The 26,480-nt window shown below is 40.8% G+C and overlaps 1 protein-coding gene across 3 annotated transcripts in view; it reads right to left on the bottom strand.

Annotated features, from left to right (window-relative positions):
* The window catches only part of FUT8 (fucosyltransferase 8), a 207,295-nt gene that overhangs the window by 117,826 nt on the left and 62,989 nt on the right, over window positions 1–26,480 (bottom strand). For all 3 annotated transcript variants that reach the window (XM_068253287.1, XM_068253286.1, XM_068253289.1), the window contains exon 3: window positions 5,998–6,105. The gene's annotated coding sequence lies outside the window, so the exon portion shown is untranslated. The remainder of the gene's footprint in view (window positions 1–5,997; window positions 6,106–26,480) is intronic.

The raw sequence follows: 26,480 nt of genomic DNA on the forward strand, positions 1-26,480 counted from the left end.
ACTGGTACCATGACACTGAGATGTTATCATGCCAGTAATTAGTTATTGAGTAAAGCAAAGAGTGCAAAGCTTATTGCAGAATCCATCTTTTGGACTAAGCGTGAGCACAGTGTAAGAAGACCCAAGAAGACACCAGTGTTGAATAAAAAACACATACTGTAAAAGCCAAACTGAAATTTGCTAAAATGCAAAATGACATCACAAAATGCTCCTGGAAGAAAATCCTTTAGACAGATGTGACAAAACTAGAGCTTTTTGGCAAGTCACATCAGCTCTACATCCACAAAGGTGAAAAAAAGGTACAGTCTTTAAAAAAACCAACAAAAAAAACACAACAGCATTTGTAATAAAACACATGGGAGGCTCGGTTAGGATTTGATGCTTGAGCCTGTGCAAAAAGACTATAGAGACATTATAGAGCAAAATATTGTAAAGATCTGTCTCAAAGATCTTTCAATGCTATGCCATGAATTCTATAACAGGGCAACAACCTAAAACAGACAGCTAAAAACACCCAAGAAACTATGGACAACTCTGAAGTGGCCCTCAAAAAGCCTTGAGTACATCAAGGAAGAGAAAGGGGTGCTGCATAATAAATTGGTGCTATATAAATCCAATAAATTATAATACAATATGAAGTTTGGAGAAAGGCACATTTCAAAGGTGACAGCTGGAGAAATGTACTCACGCATAGTGGGCTAAACTACCTGTTGACATTGCAAAGTCTTTTTGAGAGCTACAAGAATCGCTTGTGTGCATTTTGTCAATACTCTTTTTATCAATTTGTGTTATTTACAAAGCCATAAAGCAAACTCTGATTTCTGTTAAAATAGAGAGAAATAAAGGTTAAATTACTTTTGTTTCAGGTTAATTTTGAGGCCATTTTAGAACCCTCTTTTTTGTGGAGAGGTACCAACAAACAGCCAAGTATGTAATAGCAAATCAAGGGATTAAAATACCAGTGTTAAACGCGGGCATGGCAAGTGCATTGGAACATGTCAAGGGGTAAGTATTGGCATAGACCCACATTACAATGGTGCCTAAAGTCCCAGTGCTTAAAGCCAACATTCCACCTAAGGATTCCTGATCTTAACAGTATCAAGATTATGGTCTGCAATTACCCAACAAGACAGAATATAAGAATAAAAAAAAAAAAAAAATCATACAAGTACACTATGGGCTTGATTCACTAACCGGCGCTAAGTGTTAGTACCGGTGTGAAAAGGCCCTTTTGGCCGCTAGTGTGCGCACACCTACTTTGCGCTCGGCCCCGCCGGGTGAGCCGATAACGTTGCACCCGCTGTCCCTTAAAAGTCACACCTGATGCGATGAAAATGGCGCATCGGGTGCCGCCAAAGTGGCATCATAGCGCTGCTTAACGGGCACCCGATGCGTCATTTTCGTTGCATCGGGTGCGACTTTTAAGGGCCAGCAATGCGCACTATTACCCGCGCACGCAGTGAGCGGGATTATTTCAGCTGTGTGGGCACAAACCACCTAGTGAATCAAGCCCTATATATGCTTTTCCTATGGAGAGTTTGCGCTTTGTGGTTTCCTGCATAATTAAAAAGCATTATAGAAGAGGTTTTCACATATTTTAGTAAACACCTACGTACATGGGCAGCATTTGCTACAAGAAGATCGTCAAGACTACATACAATTTCTAACATGGAGCTATCATCTGTGGCAACGGCATCAATCCTTCCATGAAATCAATTATGTTGATAGCCTAAAATAAAATAAGGCCGTTCGTAGTGTAGATTTTTATACTGAAATCTATGAAATATCTATCTGCAATGTGCAGCAAGAACAGATCCCTGTCTGATCAGGTTTCTATCAGAGAAGGATCTATCTTTTGGGCACGTCGGATGGCTATCAATTAATGCATGGCCCTCATAAGACATTTTTATGGAAATCTGTATGGTTGACTTGCAAAGTCTGTTATCTAATGATTGATACTAGATAGAACGGTATTCCTTCAACTATACCCGGTTCTGCTTTTGTTCAATAAAGAGGTTTATAAAGAAAATTTGTATTTCTGAACAGATTCAATAAGATCGGATACTTAACACAGATCAGCGCATGACTTGTGTTGGTTAACACAGCTGACTAAAACCTTGTACACTGCCATTTGAATGAAAACTGTCCTCAGCCACAATAACCAGGACCTCCATATGTCTAAGACTCCAAGACAGGAATCTAGTTTGGATTTCTCATGTACTTTGAAAGAATATCCAGTAACTGTACCTATTTGTTCCAAGAACACCTGTAAAGATAGCAGAACATAAAATATTCAGGATATGCATTTTTGTGTTAATTGTCCTGGTTTAAACTGGTTCCGGACCATGTGTAGTTAAAACTACACCGCACTTGTGGCTGCCTAAGCCTGATGCAGTGTAGTTTTTAACGCCGCCTACGCACAGGACGCAGTAGCGCATCCCCGCCGGCTGTCTAAAGACAGTTGAGCTCCTTAAAGCGGTATTGTCACCATAAAAATCACATTTCAACAGCAACTGGTCTGAGTGTATTAAGTGATAAAGATGCTAATCCTGCATTCAAAACTTTTTCTGCTGTTATGGTTTGGAGTTATCACATACATTATGTGCAAAGTTGAATGCTGGGAGTTCTTTTTATCTATAATATATCCCTCCTCTTCCAAGCTGATCACTTGTGTTTACAAGCAAGGCTGAGGTGACCCAGTGATTGGACGTGTAAATAAAAAAAAAATAAAAAAAATTAAAAAAAAGACTCTGGGAGGAGGGCAGCTAATGAATACACAATGAGCAAGAGAAAGGAGGGGGGAAAAACAAGAGTCAGGGAGGATATGATGTCAGCATTAGCTTGGCAAGATGGCCACTGCCTAGAATAGGTTTTTCTGCTTTTCCTTTATAAAATTCACAGGAATCATTAAGTGGATAGCACAACACATCTGTTATGTAAGTAGAGGTAGAATTTATCTACTTATATATGTGTTTTTTATTTCTGGGTTATAATGGGTGTCGCTTGTTCTTTAACTCGGTCAGGAGCAGTTTTCATTGGTCCCTGACCACTGTGGGCTAATCACAGTGATCAGGAAGTATACAAAAAAACAAACAAAACAAAAAAAAACTCTGCTCCTGGTCTGCAATGAGTTAAGCATCAGAAAGGCTTCTTATAACTATATATTGTATGTATCCCCACTCTCTCAGTGATGTACTACCACCAAGGCTATGTCATTATGCAGCCTTCTGCCCAAGAGCACTCTGGGAGATCAACTGATGTTCCTGCTGGCAGTGAAAAAAACCCCATAGTAATTTAACTTGCCAGCAGTAAAGATGCTGCCAATTATGATACATTTAAAAATGTAAATCAGAGGTCAGATTTTACAATGGGCTAACACTGACTGAATCATTTATAAAAGAATATTGTAAAAAAAAATAAAAATAAAAAAAAAAAATAAAAAAATAAAAAAAAAATTAAGCAATGTTATTCATGAAGTTATTTTCTACAAAAGTTCTCTTTAAATATATGATGTTTGTTCCAAATTAACTTAAAGTGAACATGAGATGGCTTGAATCGCTGCATTTATACTTACCTGCGGCTTCCTCCAGCCCCATGAGGTGCCTGAGGTCCCTCGCCGTTCTCCCCAGCAACTCCATTCTCTTAGAATCCTTCCCGGTAGACTGGCCAGTTGTGCGCTTCTGTGCATGGGCCTTCTGTGCATGCTCCTGGGCACATTCTCGTACTACCGGGAAGGCACAGAGCACTCCCAGGAACAGAAGCGGGAAGGGGAGTGTGCGCATGGCCGAGTCACGCATGCGCAGAAGAGTACGGCCTGCCAGTCTACCAGGAAGGATTCCAAGAGAACGGAGCTGCTGGGGAGAACGGCGAGGGACCCCAGGCACCTCATGGGGCTAGAGAAAGTCCCAGGTAAGCGACTCAAGCCATCTCAGGCTCCCATTAAAATGAGGCTCTAAGCAATAATGCAAAGTATTTGTATTATTGATTTTGCTTACATTACAGAAATGTTCAAGGAGCAGCCTATAAAGCTCAGCATTTGTGGATGTCATCAGCAGTTCAACAGCAATATTGTAATGAGTTTAGACAGGCAATTTAACTCTGTAGAAGCAGTGGGGATAGCTTCAAAGCACATTACTTAAGCAGAGACCAGAACAGATTGCAGCTTGTTTACTATCTGCATAAACTCAGTGTAAGGCCTCGTTCACATCATACGCGCTTCCGTGGGCATCAGGAAGCGTGTATTATGTGCGACACGCAAGAACGGCAGAAGAGCATAGACGGCCCTTCTGCCGTTCACATCATATGCGCTGCGAGGCAGCTATGATGCGCTTGCGTACTGCTGCATGCATTCTGCCTGCAAGTGCAGAGCTGACCCGTTCACTGTAATTAATGGGATCAGCAGTGCGGCGGGTAGCGGCGCACATGACGTGCGATCGAAGGTGTTGCATTCTGATTGCACGGCCATCTGCGCTAGTTAGATGTGAACGAGGCCTAAGAGCTTATTCTGTACATATTGTGGATGACAGGCCTGTATATTAAAAACAGTGTAAAACTCAATAATGCAAGTCAACTGCTTTAAAGGGGCACTACAGTGAATAACTGTAAACTGTAAAATATGTGCAAACATATACAAATAAGTAGGTTTCTTCCAGAGTAAAATGAGCCATAAATTACTTTTCTCCTACAATGCTGTCAGTTACAGTAGGCAGTAGAAATCTGACAGAAGTGACAGGTTTTAGACTAGTCCATCTCTTCATAGGAGATTCTCAGCAAGGCTTTTATTCTTGATAAAGATATTCCCTAAAAAGGATTTAAACAATGATGCTGGCCAGCTTCCATGCTCCCTACACAGTTTTTTGGCAGTTGGACAGAGCAACGGCCATTCACTAAGTGCTTTTGAAAATAAATATATCCCTGAGAATCCCCTATAAAGAGATGGACTAGCCCAAAACCTGTCACTTCTGTCAGATTTCTACTTCCTACTGTAAGTGACAGCAACATAGGAGAAAAGTAATTTATGGCTCATTTTACTCTGGAAAAATGTACTTCTTATTTGTAAATGTTTGCACATATTTTAAATTTTACAGTTTTTCGCTGTAGTGCCTCTTTCTTAAAGGGATACTGTAGGGGGGTCGGGGGAAAATGAGCTGAACTTACCCGGGGCTTCTAATGGTCCCCCGCAGATATCCTGCGTTGGCGCAGCCACTCACCGATGCTCCGGCCCCGCGTCCAGTTCACTTCTGGAATTTCTGACTTTAAAGTCAGAAAACCACTGCGCCTGCACGCCCGTATTCTCGCTCCCGCTGATGTCACCAGGAGTGTACTGCGCAGACACAGACCATACTGGGCCTGCGCTGTGCGCTCTTGATGACATCAGCGGGATCGAGGACAGGGCAACGCAGGCGCAGTGGTTTTCAGACTTTACAGTCTGAAATTCCAGAAGTGAACCGGAGGCGGGGCCGGAGCATCGGTGAGTGGCTGCGCCAACACAGGATGTCTGCGGGGGACCGTTAGAAGCCCCGGGTAAGTTCAACTCATTTTCCCCTGACCCCCCTACAGTATCCCTTTAATGATTGGGGACTCATTTTGCATTTGTTTAAATACACTGAGAAGTACACACACTAATGGTGGAAATACACAATGAGGGTTTTTTTGGCAGATTTACTTTCAGATTATTTTTTCCATCACTTTTCTCATCAATTTCCATTCATTTCTATGACAATATCAATCAGAAAACGATCAAAATAAAATCGAACCTGTCGGAAATTATCTATCGAGCCATCTAGCTGCCGAAAAAACCTATGGTGTATTCTCAGCATAACACTTACACACTAAGCTGTAAATGTACACACCTAAACAAAGCTGCAACAGGCTGAAAAAAGGTCAAATATACTTCTATCTGACATTCAGAGGGAAATATGCCCTCAGTGTAAGCCCCTGTACTGATAATACAAAAGTGTAAAAACAGTAGAATACAAAATAATTGCTATGTTTTACCTGTTTTAAAAGCATTGTGGCTCTGACGTCACGATGCTGCCACTTCAGACCTGAGCTGGAAAAGACGTGCTCGAGAAGATTGCGCAATGTAAGGATGCTGTGCCGTGCCTGTGACAGAAGAAAAATAAACATTACATTAAATGAATACTTATTACAAACTGTTATTATGATCATCAAGCATGTCACAGAAGGCACATAAAATCATTTGTTTCTGAGATGTAAAGCAATCCTGGGGTGGATCGCTGACAATCTAGCTGACGGGGCTCCTTCTTGCTGCTGGGTTTGGATGGGGCACAGATGGACAGGCTGGTTGCTGTAAGCAAGACAGTAGAAGTTGAAAAGAAGAACACAAAAGGAGGATTAACAGAGGTAGAAGAAAAGTGCAAAAAAACAAAAAACAGAACAGATGAAAGAGTACACAAGATGATCAGTATAATTTTTCATTGATTTTAGTTAATCTTAATATGCTGTGTATTTTTAATAGTTCATATATACCATGCATATTTAATCAAATATTTTCCTCTGGCATTTTTTTTTAACTCTCCATGGTAAATAGGTAGTAGGGCATAACTGGACCTTTTCACCCATTTACCCCTGAAGGAAGGTAGGTATGACTGGGGGTGCCCAATAAAAGCGGGCTTCCAGTTTTCAAATAAATAAAAAGACAAACACATACACACATATATATACATACATATACACATACACATACACACATATATATATATATATATATATATATATATATATATATATATATATATATTTATACACACGCGCACACACACACACACACACACACACACACACACATTCACTGTACTAATGGGCAGCAAAGAGGAGGATGAGCCTGTCGTCCTTAAATTAGGAGTCAGAGCAATTTTGGGTACTTAGAGTTGTGGGTTTCATAAACTAAGGAGTTGGATGATTTTGTACCTACTCCATAGTCCTGGTTCTATTTACCATTAGAACTACACATACAATTATCCAATGTTTTTTTTTCCCAATTCCAGTTTGCTTTAAAGAGAATCTGTATTGTTAAAATCGCACATAGTAAACATACCAGTGCGTTAGGGGACATCTCCTATTACCCTCTGTTACAATTTCGCCGCTCCTCGCCGCATTAAAAATTGGTTGAAAACAGTTTTAAAAAGTTTGTTTATAAACAAACAAAATGGCCACCAAAACAGGAAGTAGGTTGATGTACAGTATGTCCACACATAGAAAATACATCCATACACAAGCAGGCTGTATACACCCTTCCTTTTGAATCTCAAGAGATCATTTGTGTGTTTCTTTCCCCCTGCAGCTATCTTCCACTGAAGTGTCAAGCTGTTTCTTCCTGCAGAGTGCAGACAGCTCTGCCTGTATGTAATGCCTCAGTATGTGAAAGCCCAGCCAGCTCAGAGGAGGATTTATCCAGCTTGTAAAAGATAAGAGAGAAGCTGCCCTAATCTAAATAATACACAGGCAGTGTGCAGAGAGGGGCCTCGAGGGGGGAGATGCATCACAGAACCACAACACTGAAGAACTTGGCAGCCTTCCAGACACAGGCTGACAAGTCTGACAAGAGAGAGATAAGTTGATTTATTACAGAGATGGTGATAGTAGAACGTGCTGCAGTAAGCCAGACCACATTAGAATAGCTTTTGGAACTTGTAGGATGATAAAAAACAGGATGCAATTTTTGTTACGGAGTCTCTTTAAAGAGCACTCCCAGCCAAAAGAAAGGTTTGAATGGAAATACTTATATGTAGTCTATGCACTGTGTACAGTTAAGTTGAACATATAAAGTTTACATCTAGTATTTCGCAGTGGATAGAAAAGACTCACATTTAAATCTGTAGTAGCACTTCCTGCTTCATCCTCATGCTGAAGCATTGCTTAAGTACCCGCTCAGCATTGTGTCCTCCTCTCCATCCTGGTTTCCTCCTCTGCTCTTGGCTCTATCTTTTCACAGTGTGTAATGGCCCATACTCACGGGCTACAAATGTCGCCGCAACACACGGCGCGCACGTGTTGCAGCGACAGGTCGCCCGTGAGTATGCGGCGTTGCACGGGCGCGCACCCCGAACTGTCGCTCGTCGCTGATGTCGCCGGGCGATTGAACCGCTCAATCGCCTGGTGACAGTCGCCGCCGCAACTGTCGCTAGTCCGCGTGAGTACGCGGACTAGCGACAGCAACAAGATAAGTAATGCATTGGGCTTCCGGCGGGGGGAGGCGCAACAGCGACAGCTTCCGCCGCATCAGTTGCCAGGTCCCTCCGCCGTGTGAATGCGGAGGGACCTGGCGAGGAGCTGTCGCCGGCCTGTCGCGCACACGCTCACGTGGGCTGGCGACAGGCCAAAAAGTTGTCCGTGAGTATGGGCCATAAGGAGAGGAGACAGAAGAACTGCTGCAGCCTGTGTTATCCTGACTGTTTGCTATAATTCATATTTCAAATGTCTGTCTGCCTGCCTGGATTAGATCACATGACATGGAAATGGGGGGTGGAGGTATGACATCAATCCCCCAGCATCCTTTGCACCTATTTGGGGTTGATATTTGTTTTCAGTAATTACTTTATTTTCTATGCATTTTAAAGGGAAAAACAAGGAAAAAAATTAAAACATTCACTATTTCTCCAATTTCATCCCTTATAATTTTTAATATAAGCACTGCTACTGTACATAAAACCCACACATATTATCTGCCTATTTTTCCTGGTTATCACAAGATTTTAATTATGCCTCTAGTACAAAGTATGGTGACAATCTATTATTTGGAAATAAAGGTGTATTTTTTCTATGTTTTTTTTTCCCACTAATCTCACGTGCGCGCTCGCGGGAACGCACGTGCACAGCGGCAGCAGCACTGTTTGATTTATAAAAACATCCTGAAACCGTTAAGAGGCTCTAGCAGGACTTTTTTATAAGTCTGCTTATCATTAAGTGGTTAAAGCTTTTTCAAGAGGTCACATAACCTGCGCCTGGATGTCCTGCAGTACCCCTCTGATCTGGAGGTGGACACCTAGAAGTGGCCTCTGGGCAAGGTGGGAGATGCTACAAGCTGTCACTCAGCCTCCTTTTTCTGAGGTAGGAATGACCAGGGTATCTCTCACCTGTCCTACTACTGTAAACTGTACTGGATTGACAAGCACCACACAACTGTGTTGTTAAAGAGTGAAGGAAGGAGCCTTGCTTTCCACTCTAGAATAGGTCACATGATTGTACATTTAAACTTAATTTGTGGATCCCTTTTATCTATACAACACAAGTGATTATATATTACAGTAGGTCCTATTAAAAAAGAAAAAAACTGGTCCAGGGCATTAAAAGTGCAGCAGCTGTCAGACTGAAGAGGTTATCTCTGAAATGCAGCGTTCTCTTCAAAGGACAGGTAAATACTGGAGAAGAGAAACATACGTTTCAGAAATAGCCCTGCTCAATTATAGTAATTTAACAATTAATTGTTAAACTGCTGCATAAGCCCAGTAATTACAGTATTCTCTGTAAGTGGACTCCAGAGACTGAAAAATATTTCAAGTTCGGAAAGTTACCTGTTCTGTTTAGTAAGTGTTGATAACCCCTTATAAAAAATGAATAAGTAAATGCGGTAGATAAACTGTCCCCACCAATGTATCCATCAGTTTGGGACTGAGGCTTTCAAAGGTTCTGCATGAGAAAGAGTATTCCATATTTTCATTCTAAAAGGACCATGAAGTATACATGATCAGTGGAAAAAGTACATAATAAAAAAATAACTTTTGGAGAGAACTGAGTGATAACCCCTTTCCTCCGCCCTTTCTCAGTATCTTAAAGGACCACTGTCGTGAAAATCGTAAAACTTATAATACATGTAAACACACACAGATAAGAAGTGCATTTCTCGCAGAGTAAAATGAGCCATAAATTACTTTTCTCCCATGTTGCTGGCACTTACAGTAAGTGGTAGAAATCTGACAGAACTGACAGGTTTTGGACTAGCCCATCTCCTCATGGGGGTTTCTAATGGATTTCTTTATTTTCAAAAGCATTTAGTAAATGGCAGTTGCTCCATCCAATTGCCAAAAAAGTGTAAGGTAAGCAGGGAGGCTGGCCAGCATTAATTTTTTTCAGGGAGTGTCTTTATAAAAAAAAAATAAAGGCTATGCTGAGAATCCCCCATGGAGAGATGGACGAGCCCAAAACCTGTCAGTAATTTCAGATTTCTACTACTTACTGTAAGTGACAGCAACATAAGAAAAGTAATTTATGGCTCATTTTACTCTGGAAGAAACGTACTTCTTATTTGTATGTGTCTATACATATTTTAAATTTTAAGATTTTGCGACAGTGGTCCTTTTAAAGAGACTCTGAAGTGAACAAAAATAGCTATTTTTACCTGGTAGTTCGCTTCAGTAGTCTCAGTAGATGTAAACCGCCGCATCCCCAAGCCAAAACAAGGGCTTTAGACCCCCCAAATCCCAGGGCAAAGATCCACAACTTTCTTGGTCGTGGATTTTGCTGCCCGGGGAGGCAGAGCTTTAAGCTGCAGCTCTGCCTCTACTGACGTCAATCGCCGTGAGGATCTTCACCTCTCCCTGCCCCTCTCTGTGAAGGAAGACTGGGAGGGGCAGGGAGAGGCGGCAATCAGCAGCGATCAATAGAGGCAGAGCTACAGCAGAAAGCTCTGCCTCTTTCAGGAAGCACTGTCCGGATTGCCCCCCGGGGATTTGGGGGGTCTAAAGCCCTTGTTTTGGCTCGGGGATGCGGAGGTTTACATCTACTGAGAGTACTGAAGTGAACTATAAGGTAAAAATAGCAATTTTTGTTTGCTTCAGAGCCTTCCTGTTTCATGGCTGTCGCCCCCATTAGAGCTATTCGAATAACTAATCGAACACACCTCTGTGAGCCCTCAGAAGGCTTTGGGAGCACTTGTGTTCCTGAGCACTCCCAAATAGTGTCTCCGTACTGCGCATGTGCATTACAGTGTGCACTACGGAGCTGCCAGTCTTCAGAAGCGTTAGGGGGCACAAGTACTCCTGATGCCTTACGAGGGCGCCAAATTGAATCGGGAGTGACAGCATTGGAACCAGGGCACCGTGGGAAAGACTGGGAAGGTTCTTTAGGATCCAGAGCCTTCCCTCTACAGATTTGCTTTATCTGGGGAGGGGGGGGGGGGGGGACTCTGATCACCTACTCTCACTTCCAACTGATCTACTAAACATGCTTCAATACTTAAAAGAAAAAAAAACTACAAATAAATATACACTCCATCTGAAAGCAAAAATGTACATGATTGCTAGAGCATCAAGAGGACCTTGTGAGTATATGGGAGGTTTTTAGGGTTGGAGAGCCCTCCTTAGCACTGAAGCATACTGTACTGTTCTACTTATAACTTGTCCACTTTTCTTACTTTTTTTTCCTCCTTATTACAATAGTTAAAACAAGTAGTGCTCGTATTTATGTGAATGACATGGTCAAACAGCAGTCAAACACAGTCACAGTGCCCCTGAAAAGTAAACAGAAGCTAAAACATATTTTATTTGGCTGAGGAAACACTGCTCACTAGATAGAGCTGTAAATGTATGGCCTATTATTTCTCTTGTTTTGCTGCTCAATGAAGCATAAGTTAAGTCACGCTGAGATAGCTGCCCTTTAGAATTAAATCTTAGATTGCGGCAAATTTTCTTTGCTTTTACCAAACTTAAAAAAAAAGAAAAAGTTTAATCTTAGAAATTTAGTCCTTAAACTTAAAATTAAAACATCAGAAAGTTCTATTTTCCATTAATATTACATACACAATTATTTTCAGGTCAGTTTATTTTAAAATAGGCTTAACCCTCAGATGTATTATAACTGAGAATATTCGTGCATAAGCTAAATTCCGATAGGGAAAAATCTTTTGAAACAAAAAGATCCTTTTCCACAATAGAAGATGAAAAAATTACAGCTGAAAAAAGTTTTGTATGCTTTATTTCAGATTTTATTCACTTACAGCTGAACTAAACTCTTGCACAGCAGACAAGGAAAGACATATACAGTTAGGTCCATAACTATTTGGACAGATACTGGTTTTCCAATTTTGCTTCTGTACATTACTACAATTAATTTTAATTGAAACAACTCAGATGAAGCTCAAGCAAAGACTTTCAGCTTTAATTCAGTGGGGTGAACAAAACAATTGCATAAAAATGTGAGGCAATGAAAGTAATTTTTTAACACAACCCCTCATTTCAAGGGCTCAAAAGTAAATTTGACAAATTAAATGAATGCAAATAACATTTTCATTTCTAATACTTGGTTGCAAACCATTTGCTGGCAATGACAGCCTGAAGACTTGAATTCATAGACATCACTAGGTGCGGAGTTTCCTCCTTCTTAATGCTCTGCCAGGCCATTACTGCAGCAACTTTCAGTTGTTCAGCTGTTTTCTGTCCAAAGTTTAGACTTCAACAAGTGAAATGAATGCTCAATACGGGTTTAGATCAGGTGACCGACTTGGCCATTCAAGAATTTTCCACTTCTTAGCTTTAATAAACTCCTGGGTTGATTTGGCTGTATGTTTCCAATCACTGTCATTCTGTATCATGAAATGCAGCCCAATCAATTTGACTGCATTTAGCTGGATTTGAGCTGACAGTATGTCTCTGAAAACCTGAGAATTAATTTGGCTAATTCTGTCCTGGGTCACATTATCAATAAACACTGTGTCCCAGCCTCACTGGCAGCCATGCACACACAAAATTAATTGGCCCTAGACTATGATACATGCGCTATACAATATTGACATATATGACTATGGTAGGGACTAGATTGTGAGCTCCTCTGAGGGACAGTTAGTGACAAGACAATACACTCTGTACAGTGCTTCGTAATATGTCAGCGCTATATAAGAGTGCCTTGCAACTTACAGTGCACCATCTACATTTACTTTCATGCAGTCTTCTCTTTATAATATAAAAAAAAAAAACAAAAAAAAAAAAAAACACAAAATCCAGGCTCATCACCTTGAGCTAGGACATTTAAACACTTGTAGAGACTTTATTCTTGTAACAAAGATCCAAGCTTTTAACTTAGCTGTAGGGACAGCATTGATTGCTGCATGATTTTTGTTAATGGATTCCCGTGAGTGTGCGAAAGTTCATTTCGGGGCCTGTTTCCACTACAAGCAGATTGGACACAGAATGGATGCAGAAAAACTGACTCCAATGAATGCCTATGGGAAAATCTGCATCAGAAAAATTGCGTTTAGTGGAAACAGGCCCATAGGCATTCATTGGAGTCAGTTTTTCTGCATGCAATCTGTGTGTAGTGGAAACAGCCCCTTAATGTTTTGCTTGCCACGCCCCTTCCAGCACCTCCCCATTTAATCTACAAGTGTTTAAATGTCCTAGCTCAAGGTGAGGAGCCTGGATTTTGTGTTTTTTAAATTGTATTTGATCCTTTGTCGCTAGGATTTTATTTAGTGCTCTCCCTCTTCCCCTATTAGTGATCTTAACACACAGCTTGCTGGTTTGTTTGCATGGTACATATGTAGGTACTAGCAGCTCCCTTGCAGGATTAGTTACATGCACTATCTGTCCCAGGGAGGACGTTAAGGTTATGTGCTCCTATTCCTTAGATAGGTTTTGATGCGCTGAATGCGTGCATGTTTGTGCTATGCATGTTACAGGGCCAGAGTTAGGACACATACGTCACTGGGCTACCTCTACACGATATATGTGACTACGCAAGATACTTTATTCTTGTAACGAACATCCCAGCTTTTAACTTAGCTGTAGGGACAGCATTGATTGCTGCATGATTTTTGTAAATTGATTCGCATGAGGATTTGCATGAGTGTGCGGAAGTTCATTTTGAGGTTTCTCTTTATGATAAACTTGGGACATTGATATGCCTATCCCCTGGAGAGTGTTGTTCACTTGGCTGACTGTTGTGAAGGTGTTTCTCTTCACCATGAAATGATTCTGCGATAATCCACCACTGTTGTCTACCGTGCACATCCAGGTCTTTTTGCGTTGCTGAGTTCACCAGTGCTTGCTTTCTTTTTCAGGATGTATCAAACTGTAGATTTTGCCACTCGTAATATTGTAGCAATTTCTCAGATGGCTTTTTTCACCTGCGTGGAGAACTCCTTTGACCTCATGTTGTCTGTTCACAGCAAAATCTTCCACATGCAAGCACCACACCTCAAATCAACTCCAGGCCTTTTAACAGACTCCCCCACACCTTCCTATGAAATAGCCTTTGAGTCAATTGTCTAATTACTTTTGAGCCCCTGCAACAACGGGATTGTGTAAAAAATATGTATATATATATATATATATATATATATATATATATATATATATATATATATATATATATATATATATATATATATATATATATATATATATATATATATATATATATATGTACATACACACTTTTGTTGCCTCACATTTTTATGCAAACATGGGTTTTGTTCACCCGACTGGATTAAAGCTGAAAGTTTGCACTTTAACTGTATCTGAATTGTTTCATTTAAACATCATTGGAGCAATGTGCAGAACCAAAATTAGAAAAAAGTGGTCTTGTCCAAATATTCATGGACCTAACTGCAACTCACTCTATGGCCCATATGCAATTAACTTTTTCTCCTGAGTTTTCTCCTAGGTGATATTTTTAAATTTGACAATAAAATGCCTTTTAAAGCGGATCTGAACTCAGAACGTCCTCTCTGCTCTAAAAGATACACAACGGCATAAAGACTTTTATTAAACAAAACAAAAAAATCTTTGTAACAGCTGATACAAATCCTAAAATAAATCTGCATTATTTCTACTTCCTGATTCATGTAAACAGACATATTGTTAACATCCTGTGCTTTCAAATGAGCTTATCTGCCATCTCTGCCATGGCCGTCATGTGACCCAGGGGAGGATTGAGATTACAAATTGTGATTAGAGACAAATGAGGGGTAAATAAACAGGCCAAGGGCTCTTTTCCACTATGAAATGCGATCGCGATCACGATTGCGATCACATTTTAATTTCCACCATGCGATTACTCAGTAAAGTAAAGCTCAATGGCATCCAAAACGCGGCAGGAAAACGATTGTGTTTTGATCAAAATCGCATCGCAATCGGATCGCACTAATGGAAATTGCTGCTGCAGTTTCCATCAGTTTAATATACCTTGCGTTTTGCGATCGCAAATCGCAGGGTAGTTGAATAAGGCCCTAAACTCTCTAGATACATAAAAGAGGGCATTTCTCAATGTTTTCCTTCTGTCCTGTGCAGGTCCACTTTAATGTATACAGTTATCAGTCTTTATGAAATTTACTGTTGCCATTGGGGTACAAAGTCATTTTTTAGGGCAGGTGCCTTTTGCAAGAATAGCTCAAGCACTCTTTTTTATGGTTGGCTGCCTGCCTGCCTTTGTTTGACAAGCCAGCAGAAATCTAACAGAGAAGTATGAATAATCAAGTCTGGGTGTTGTATATCCGGTATGTTATAATCAAGCCTGGGTGTTGTCTGTGAATAATGATTGATAAGGAAAAAAAAAGTGTCTGGTGACTAAGGTTCTACTGAGTATTTATTTTCCTTTTTGCAAAATTACCAGCAATTCAGATCTATTTCTTACTGGTAACCTCCAAGTACATATATTTATGGATGGACACCCACTACAGATTGCAATCACTCAGCGTTTTATGCTAGCTGTTTGTTCAGCGATTTCAGAATCCGGCAGTTTTTGTAGCGACTACCGGTATTTCTAGCAATTCTAAATTTTGTTTGTGGTGGTTCAGGTAATACAGTGCTGTTCAACTGGCTCTCGCTTGCCCCGCCCTGTTTTTTGTGTCAGTCTCCCTCCTCTCACAGGCCCACCTCTTGTTTGCACTTGGCCCCGCCCCTTCAGTAAAAATCTTGGTTCTTGCCATGCCCCTGCACTTGCAGTTGGACAGCACTGAAGTAGAGAAATCACTGCAAAATCAATTTTATACAGCAATTTCAAAGCAATTTTGCAGTGTTTCTATCTTTTGCCACAGGACCCACAATTGTGATTTCTGTAATTACAATTGCTCCTGTGGATTTGCCTCCATCGACTTTCATTAGCATAGCTCTCTCTCCACCTACGTGGTCACGTAACTAGAGAGTGAGCATCAAGCTGACTGGGTGTGAGCAGCAAGCTGTCAGTCGCTAAGGATGCATAAATTACTGCAGCAGCGGTTTTGATTTTTATTTTTCAAAAACTGCAACATTTTTTTTACAAACTTCTTTCATGTAAAATTACATAATGTTAAATGTTATGTTAATTGCATGTATGTAAAAAAAAAAAAAAAGCAGGACTTTAAAAGGTGAACAACAGATTAAAAAAAAATATATTTTGCTATCAAAGATGGTCATTCACAGAATTTCTTTGGTTGTGCAATAATTGTAGTTATGTCAACAGTATTTGTATCAGACTAAAGCCTGATGCTTTTTGCAAGGCTGCTAAACCAGATCAAAAGTGTTACTTTGAAGTGAAACTAAAATCTTTCATTCTTTTTTCTTAGCAGTGTTTGTGAGGAAAGGGTTAGACCAGAATAAATACCAGATGAATGTTCTGAGTCACCATTATCACTATTGCTCTTCCTGTCTGAGATACACATTGGAAATACTCTCTGTTAAAGAGACTATTTAAATAAAAAAAAAAAAAAAAGCCCTCTGGGGGATACTTACCTCAGGGTCCCAATGAGACTTCCCCCTCCCCTGTAGCTTTGAGGAATCCAGCCATGGCTCCCCTTAAACCTCCCCCGACAAGCAGAGATTTATCTACCTCTCCAGGATCCTGCGCAGGCGCATTAGTAGCTCTTCGAGCTAGGCAGAAATAGCCGAGGCCAATCGTATCCGCTCTACTGCACAGGCAAAAGGACTCGTGCCTGCGCAGTAGAGCGGATCGATCGGGTTCAGCTATTTCCGCCTTAACACGAATGAAGAGCAGCTAGTGCGCCTGCGCAGGATCACGGTAGTTAAATATTTGCCTAGCCGCAATTCAGGGGGTCCTCACAAAACAACAAAGGGACGGAGGGGGACGTGGGAAGCCTTGTTAGGATCCAGAGGCTTCCCTCTCTCGAGGTAAGTATCCCCCGGAAGGTTTTTTTTAAAAATACAGATCCTCTTTAAAGCAAAACTGTAGCGAAAATAAACTTATGAGATAATGGGGTTGAAATACTAAAGTGTGGTAATATTTCTGAGCGCAAATAGCACACTGCAATTTTACCATTGCTACCAGCAGTGTGTAGTGCGAGTTGCACCACTAATGTGACCCGTGGAACTCAAGTAATGCAAGCGTTGCTACAGTAATACGCATTACTAATGAGCCATATCAACAAGTAAACCATATCATAGTAAACCATATCAACACACGTGCTACTCGAGTACTATGGGTCGTGCTAATAGTGTAACTCGCAGTACCTACTGCCGGTAGTAGCACCACTATTGCCAAGCGCACAACAATATTACTATACTTTAGTACATCAGCAATTATTTGTATATGTAGTAGTAATGGAAAAAAGAACTTTCCTCCAGTCTCACATTCTACTTTTCCATTTCAATGTGTATCGTGTAAACAGCAGCCATGAGAACGTGATATAAAATCTGATTTATTCCACTCACATGAGAGAGAAATAATTACCTTTTTGACCTTTCAACGCCACCTCATTATCAGGAGTCTTTGCAAAGCTAGATACAAGTGTTTTGACTTCAGTTTACTATTTAGGAGAGCCATGGCTGCAGTCCATTGCTAATCTGACTGCCTCATCTGCATAAATAATTCACTGCTTATTACCCCTTGCAATTAAAAAAATAAATAAATAAACAGACAAGTTCTCAGTAAAACTAATTTTTATCTCATAAGGTTACATCATTTTAGGAACACCGGTACCAGAACAAATGCCACATGAATAAATGTATCTCTAAATTTCTGTTCTAGTGGAAGCTAAAAAAAATAAAAATGTATTTCCCCATACTTTCTGTTCTGTGGCATAAGGCATTTGTCACAGTCACAACAATGCATAAAGTCTCTCCACAGAGATCTTATTTCCAGTGAGGAGTCCGTTTAGTGCAAGGAGTACAATTTTCTGGCATTGGAGAAAGGATATTACGTCTCTAAAATCACCAATTTGAAAAACCTGATCACTGATGTCTATGGATGCTGGCAATTTAGAACAATTCCCATTATTAGACTATCAGTTTAATAAACTCCTGCTGTGCAATTGAACTTGTTATGTCTGTCATATTTGTCAGATGAGCAGTTTCTCCGTGGCCAAGAAGTCATTGATTTCTAGAATGCATCCCTTGTTGAATTCCTTTTCTTCATCAGATTTAGTGATGATGTATTCAGCTTCTTTTAATTTGGAACCTCGTTCTCAAATCTTCTGCTCAGAACCTGTATGCGAATAGTGGCAGGGAATGTTAACGCACCCTTTGGCCACTGCGCTCCACATCGTGCTCAAGCTCTCCGATACTTCCTCCCTCAAAGCCGAAAAATGGACGTATTGGTGTGATATGAAACTTGACTTTCAAATTTGGACCCAATCAGAAATTTCACTGTTATAGGTAAATATCATATAAAGAGTAAGTATACCCCTCCTCCCTAATGTATGCATAAACTGCTTAGTAAGGCTCACCGGGAGTTTAATGGAGAGCATAGATATCACAACATGTTGAGAAGAAAGTCACATGCCATTATTTACATATTAAAAACTTGAATTTTTATTATACATGATTAAAAAGATTTGAAAGACATTACAAATATAGTTTCACACAAGAGAACCATTAATTTGGTTCACAAATACAAACACATACAATACAGACCATTGTGTCACCATAAATTAAATCTTTAGAAACCACATAAAGGTAAGATAAAGCAAAGTATCTGAATGATTGAGGGTATTTTACTCCTCTATCAACTACCAGATCTATTTGGTAACAATACTTATTTACAAAATACGTCTCAAGGCCAAGCACTGGGCTTGAGGTGTTTCGTGAAGATAAAGGTTCACATCCTCAGGAGATGTTTGGATCTTGTGTACAAATTGTTAAATACCTAGGAAATATATTCTTCTTAACATGTTGTGATATCTCTGAACCACATTAAACTCCCGGTGACCCTCACTAAACTGGTGAGGTAAAACATGAGGGAGAGCAGTGGAGATCAGAAGGCAGAGCAGGCAAGTTCTCACTCTTTGCCACTGTCCACATGGAAGCTCTTATCAGAAAAATTTGGAATGAGGTTCTAAATTCGAAGAAGCCAAACACTTCTTTTAATTTTAAGGTTCAGCTTGTTGTTTCATACTGGATACATTTTTTTTTTCTGTCACTTATTTGTGTTTTCAACTAAACTCTCTCCTTACTCTCACTAGAGATGGTCAATGATATGCTAATAATTTTGGGTGGATGCAATTGTAATGTTAATTTTATGCAAATGTATACAGCTTGGGACTGGACCAATCAAATGCAATCGCTGATAATTCTGCTTGGTCCATTTCCAAACCCCACACATTTGTAAACAATTGAGGTAAATTCTACACCAACTCATAAATTATTGGTGTCTTATTGACCATCCTCAGCCCTCACCATCATCTGATGTCACACAGTCACTATTGTTACGACACATCAGTGGATCTCTTGGATATGGGCTACCTTAACAATTCCCACAAAGATTTCCTGAGGAGGTAACATTCCTTCTGAATGAGCTTCAGTTTATTCTGAGGCTACTATTAATTCAGGGTCACAGTTATCTGTGAACTAGTGGAGGCATGTTTGTCAATGAACTGTGTTATAAAGGACAAGGACAATTCATTATCAGGGTCAAATCCAAAAATGTATCCTTTATGAGGTTTTAATTATTTGATGACTTTGACGGTCATTATTATATTATAACTAGTAAAAAGGCCTGCCCGCTAGGCCACAGCTGCTACACCCCCCAAAATGCCTGCACAGACGCGTCCCGCTCGCCCGTCCCCCACTGCTGTCCGAAGCATATGCACACAGGGATTTGTTGCTTGCTTGGCAGTTGGAGAAAGCTGTTATTTCCCACAATGCAATGAGATTCACAGACATCAGACTGTCAAGCCTGGAAGCACGGAGACAGGAGGACACAGGGACACAAAGTTGTATTATAAAGGATAAGGACCATTACCTTATTATAATAAATAAAATATAGGGATGAGGGATGTGTAAATAGAGCACACTTATTACCAGGTAATTTTAGGCAAGGCGAAGGAGTCAGACTAGAGCACAATCCCCAGCAGTTGGCAACTGTAACCTGTCCATTTACTTGCTGGGAAAGCTCCCAAGAGGAAAAAAGCTCTACATTTAACTCATTAACCATTCCTTGTAGCTATCGTAGCATTTCTACATATCTGTACACTTTTTTTCTTGCAACTTTCTCTAGGAACATACTGTAAATGTTGAACATAGGCGGTTAAACTCTTTGCTCTATATGCCACTTTTGACCCAGTGTCTATAAACAGCACAGTCAATTCATATAGACAGAAAAAGATTTTCAATGATTTACATACAATACAAATCAGACCACTATTTTATTTGACCGTCTGTGAAATCATATTAGCCTTTAAAATCTATGAGCCTTATAATTCTAATTATTACCGGACTATGTACAATATCAGTTTAAAGAGGAACTTCAGTGAAAATAAAGTAATAAAAAAAAAGTGCTTCATTTTTACAATAATTATGTATAAATGATTTAGTCAGTGTTTGCTTATTGTAAAATCTTTTCTCTCCCCGATTTACATCCTGACATTTATTACATGGTGACATTTTTACTGTGGGCAGGTTATGTAGCTGCTGCTAGCTGTTTTGGCCATTAGAGACAGCTGTAAGCAGCTATTTCCTGTCTGTGAACATTGTTACATTGTGGCAGTTTGCCAGGAGCACCGCGGTCCTCAGAGCTTCTTGTGGGAGGGGTTTCACCACAATATCAGTCATACAGCGCCCCCTGATGGTCTCTGTGTGAAAAGCAATACATTTCTCATGTAAAAGGGGGTATCAGCTACTGATTGGGATAAAGTTAAAGTCTTGGTTGGAGTTCCTCTTTAAATGTACTCAGATGCAGTTTTATGATTTTGATAAACACATCGAAGAGTGCACTAAAAGCTGATTGGGGTCTTAAAGGGAACCCGAGGTGAGAGGGATATGGAGGCTGACATGTTTATTTCCTTTTAAATAATGAATATTGCCTGGCTGTCCTACTGATACTCTGCCTCTAATACTTGAAACCATAGACCCTGAACAAGCATGCAGATCAGATGTCGATGACAAATCTGACAAGATTAGCTGCATGCTTGTTTCAGGTATTTGATTTAGACCCTACTGACCAGAAAGATCAGCAGGACTGCCAGGCAATGGTTACTGTTTAAAAGGAAATAAATATGGCAGCTTCAATAGGTCTCAAACCTCGGAATCATTTTAACAAAGCTGAAAAGTTTTGTTACATGTTACAGTCCATTTGACAAGCTCAGTATGGGCCTTTTTAAAAGGACACGTACTTAGAAGCATAAAAACGAATAGTGATCACTGCTCTACCACTCCCCCATCCATGGCCGATACCTTAATTCTCTATCAATGAAATGTTCCATCCCTAAGAATGTCTTGAATTAAAGGATCCTGATCAGCCCCAGACCCATACACAGGAACAGGTTACCATTTAATAGACCACTCGTATGGTCTATAGCTCAAGAGCGTGGAGCTCTAAATAATAGACTGCAGCCACTATACAGCATCCTTTATTATGAATTTAAATCACATTGCAGAGACCAGTGGCAAGTGTAAACATTTGACCTCTGCAATGCACTTCTGTCTGGTGTCCCTATGACCCAAATTGCCCCACTGCAGCCCCATCATGAATGCGGCAGTCAGAATTATCCACTCCTCCCATCGCTCCACCACGGTGGCTCCCCTCTGTGAATTCCTCCACTGGCTTCCTATCCAGTCCAGAATCAGATTCAAGATACTGTGTCTGTCTGGCCTACAAATCTGTCCACAAAACCTGCCCAATCTACATTTCCAATCTTACCCAGAGGTACACACCTAGCCGCTCACCCCGCTCCTCCAATTAACTTCGCCTGACTGGCCCCTGCATCATCCAATCCCATGCACGCCTCCAGGACTTCTCAAGAGCTGCTCCAACACTATGGAACTCCCTACCTCCCCCCATTGGGCTTGCCCCCTTTTTCAACATCAAAAACTCAACCTTTCATTCTGGCCAACTCCCCCCAACTGGTGCTCCAAAGCCGCAGTTGAACTCTGGTCCCTGACCTGTCGTATCCCTACCTCTACCTCTAGATCATAAGCCTTTGGCAGGGTCCTCCTCCTTGTGTCTCCTACCTGTTCACACATCCTATGGATCTGAGTGAACTCGACTGGCCTAATCTCCATGCTCCCATCCAGTGACTGACTAAGCATTACCTTGTACTCATACTGTGCTGCGTGATCTGGTTTGCATGTATTCCGTATTGTCTTATTGCTGTATGTCACCCCTAAATATTGTCTGTAACCTTAACTAATGTACAGCGCTGAGTAATATGTTGGCACTTTATAAATAGAATAAATAAATCATTTTATTGTCCTCCAGAGTTATATAACAGTAAATCAATCTGAAATTGCAATGAACATTTTCTCTTTCTTCATGGTCTCATTTTGTGGTTATGTTTTTTGGGCCCAAGATTGCTTCTGACATGCCTGGGGCAGAGCTGCAGTAACAAAAGCTCATCAGAACAGCTCTTCAATCACTCCAAAGAGTCAAACAGCAGCAAAACAAGTTCAGAGCTGCTGAGCTGCTCTACAAGTGTTATAAAATCACAACGCTACATGAAAGTTTTTCATAGCTGTGGGCAAACTGAGACAGACTAAGGTTAAATGTCTTCATTACAGGTGAACTGTAAAGCTAACACACAAGGTCACCACCTGGATAATTTGGCTTCTTAAAACAGAAGGTATTTGCAATAATTTAGCTTAAAATGGGCCACTGTGGTTTCCCATTATGCATCACTCTTGAATATGCAAATCATCTCTTTTTGCCTCTGAAGCCAGGCTCACATCCATAATCACTGGTGTATAGCAAGCCTATAGCTTTTACATTTTACAGAGCTACATCAACTCAACATCAATATATCCAGTTTCTGACTTTCTGGTATTCATGAGAGCATGGCATTGGATTGATGAGGCTTTATGGTATAGGGCTTGGACCAGTACTACAGAATACCCAGATAGCTTATGGTGACCCAGGACCACTAGGAAAGCATAAAAAGCTAAAAAAAGAGACCATACATTGTGTGCCCAAAGAATGAGGTCAGCCGACTACCTGAACACAGTAAACTAACTGACAGAGTTATTCCATCACTGAATTTCTTTTTCCCTGATGGCACAGGAGTATTCCTAATTGACAAAGACAAAATTAATTTGGTTCAAATTTAAAAAAAAAGAGTGGTTCAGAGAGCATGAGACATTTTCACATATGGATTAGCCACCACACAGTCCAGACATTAAAAAATACTTTAGCCGTAAACATTGGTACATTTTAAAAAGGACACCTAACGTGTTTATGGGAAGTTTTGTGGATTCTTACCGCACCTCCCATGTCCTGGGGTCTTCCTCCGCTCTCCGGTACTGATGCCCGTAGTCTTCTTCCTAATCGATGCCCTCTGACCCAGACATACTATGCTGCACATGCGTAGTATGTTCGCTTGGGTGCCTTGCGAGTGCACTCCAGTCGACACTATATGAACTTCAGCACGTTTGCACCGTCGCAAGGCGCCCGAGCAGACATACTGCTAATGCACAGCATAGTATACGTAGTATGTACGGGTCGGAGGGCACTGACCACACGCCGACCAGGAAGAAGATTACAAACATCAGTATCGGAAAACAGAGGAAGACGCCGGGACACAGGAGGTGCGGTAAGATCCGCACAACTTCCCATAAACACATTAGGTGTCCTTTTTAAAATGTATTTACCGCTAAGGTAACCGAAAGAACAAACAGGAGACAGAAAAGGAAGGCATATACCCCATGCAACAGGAATACACCGCAACTATATATTAGTTATAAAATATTATAATTTTATTTATCAAAAAATAGAAAAACACAAACATTTAAAAGCTGATGGTAGTTGATCAGACCACCAATCAGATACCGTCACATAAGCACACTCTCCACTCATACACTCCCCCCGGGGTACATTAATCTCATAAAGGCCCGAAAATACCACTTGTATGGATCAATAGAAGAACATATAGTTCCATAAACATTACTAATGGTCATGAACAATGATTAGTTCCTGAAGGATTTTCAGAGTTGACTATGGCAGCAATTGCAGAGGGTCACAGCCACAAAGCATGCATAACATAGTATGCGTAGTATGTCCGGGTCAGAGGGCACGGACCAGGAAGCAGATTACAAACATCAGTACCAGAGAACGGAGGGAGACGCCGGGACACGGGATGTACAGTAAAGATCCTCACAACTCCCCATACACACATTAGGCGCCCTATTTAAAAATGTATTTACCACCAAGGTATCCTTTAACCCCATTGAGTACTCTTGGGAAATGCTGAAAAGGAAATGGTACACAAGTCCAACTCTCCCATTAGCTCTAAAAGGTCTTGGTGAAAAATGAATTGAACTCTGAATGGAAATAAATGTTGCGACATTGCAGAATCAAAGTGCAAAATGATGCCACAGCAAATGTACGCTTTAAAGTTTAACTGTCGGGTATAAAATCAAATATCAACCTTTATTTTTATCTGGTAAACAAGTAATAAGCATGCTAACCAGGCAATCCAAACGTTAAAATCAGTATTACTTTTCTTGCTGATAAATAGTCAATCCCCAATTTACCTGACTTATTTGGTACACACAAAATTTGGTACACAAAAAGGAAGTTGCAAGGCATGCTGGGTTGTCCTTTTTTGCTTCTCTACTTCCCCACAGACTTTACTAATGCAGCCTGATTGGCTGAAGCCTCTTTCCCTCCCGTTTTACCCCTCCCACACCTCTGTTCCTCTCTGATTGGCCAATTTGTCTCATGCTGAGACAATGCACTTTCTATAGTGGAGGGAGGGCAATGTATACACAATCAGGCAGAGGAGACTAAGGGAGGAAATTACATCAGGATTGGCTTCAAAATAGCCACACTTAAAATGGGAAATGCTAAGAAGGCTTTTCTCTTTTTTTTTACTGTAGAAAAATCACTAAAATCAAAACGTGGACAGTGCAATACATATGTTATGCAAGTAGAGCAAGTATTTATCTATTTTTTTTCTAAGATAGTATGGCTGACAGCTCCTCTTTTATCAAAGCTAATGGCGGTCCAACAAAAGTGTGCAACCATTCTTTTCTTCTGGACAGGCAATGCACTTTTTCAGATAATAATTATAAAAAAAAAGAAATATGCCCAAAAATCTACTAAAAAGAAGGGCCATCTTGGTTATTTACTATATATTATTATAAAGCAAAAGCAACTGTCATTGGATAAGTTCCTTGGTTAAGCCACACACAAAAAAAAAAGTTGCGGTAAGCCAACAGATAGCAACGATTCTGTTATTTTCTATAATGTGTTTGGACTGTGAAACCAATTATTTGAGTTTCCATTAATCCTTGTAGAGAAATTTGCTGAGATATAAAAGTGCTTTTAATTACCACCATGTTTCTGGAACGAATGATGCTTGCAAACCAATGTTCCACTGTAAATCTTGGAGGTTGCTTAACTTCCAATCCTATTATAAGGAACTTGCCTGTTGATGATGGTGGTGGTTCCGCTGACACCCAGGTGGAATCCGCCGCTTCCAAGTCTCGGCGCTTGTTCCCCGCTGATGACGTAGCTGCTGGAACGCAGGCCGCACATGCTGATAGGTGGAGGGCGCGTTCCCAGTACGCCCTCCGCAAACAATAGTCAGCTGACTGCGGTCAGCTGACAGCGCGGTGTCAGCTGACGCTACAGCTGACACCTAGGTAGGTATACCGCTGCGTGATTGGATGTGCGGAGTGTGGCCAGCCACTGATTGGTTAAACGCTGAATTTAAGCTTGCAGAGTGTTCCCAGTCATCGCCCGTGATAAGCATAACTGTGGCTAGTTGCTGGGTGCGCACTCACATTGTCTGATTTACTGGAACTTGACCTTGGCTGGTATTTGTCCATCCTTGTCTGCTGTTACTATCCCTTGATTTGATACCTGGATACTCTTGCCTGCGGCCTGGACCAACCTCTGCCTGTTACCTGCATATTCTTGCCTGCTGCCTGGACCGAACCTTGCTTGTTTACTGGACACTCTAGGTCACAGGTGTCGAACTGCAGGCCTGGAGGGCCAGTTCCATGTTTAGGATGGACTGAGAAAGCGAGGAATGTGTTCTACCTGATGCACCACACCTCTTCTGATTCAGATCCATCAATTCATTTGAGCTGTGTCAAAATGTGTGAGGACCTCGGCCCTTGAAGGACCGGTTTGACATCCCTGCTCTAGGTTATACCTGAGCT

This window comes from Hyperolius riggenbachi, chromosome 9, assembly GCF_040937935.1.
Source record: "Hyperolius riggenbachi isolate aHypRig1 chromosome 9, aHypRig1.pri, whole genome shotgun sequence".
Taxonomy (NCBI): domain Eukaryota; kingdom Metazoa; phylum Chordata; class Amphibia; order Anura; family Hyperoliidae; genus Hyperolius; species Hyperolius riggenbachi.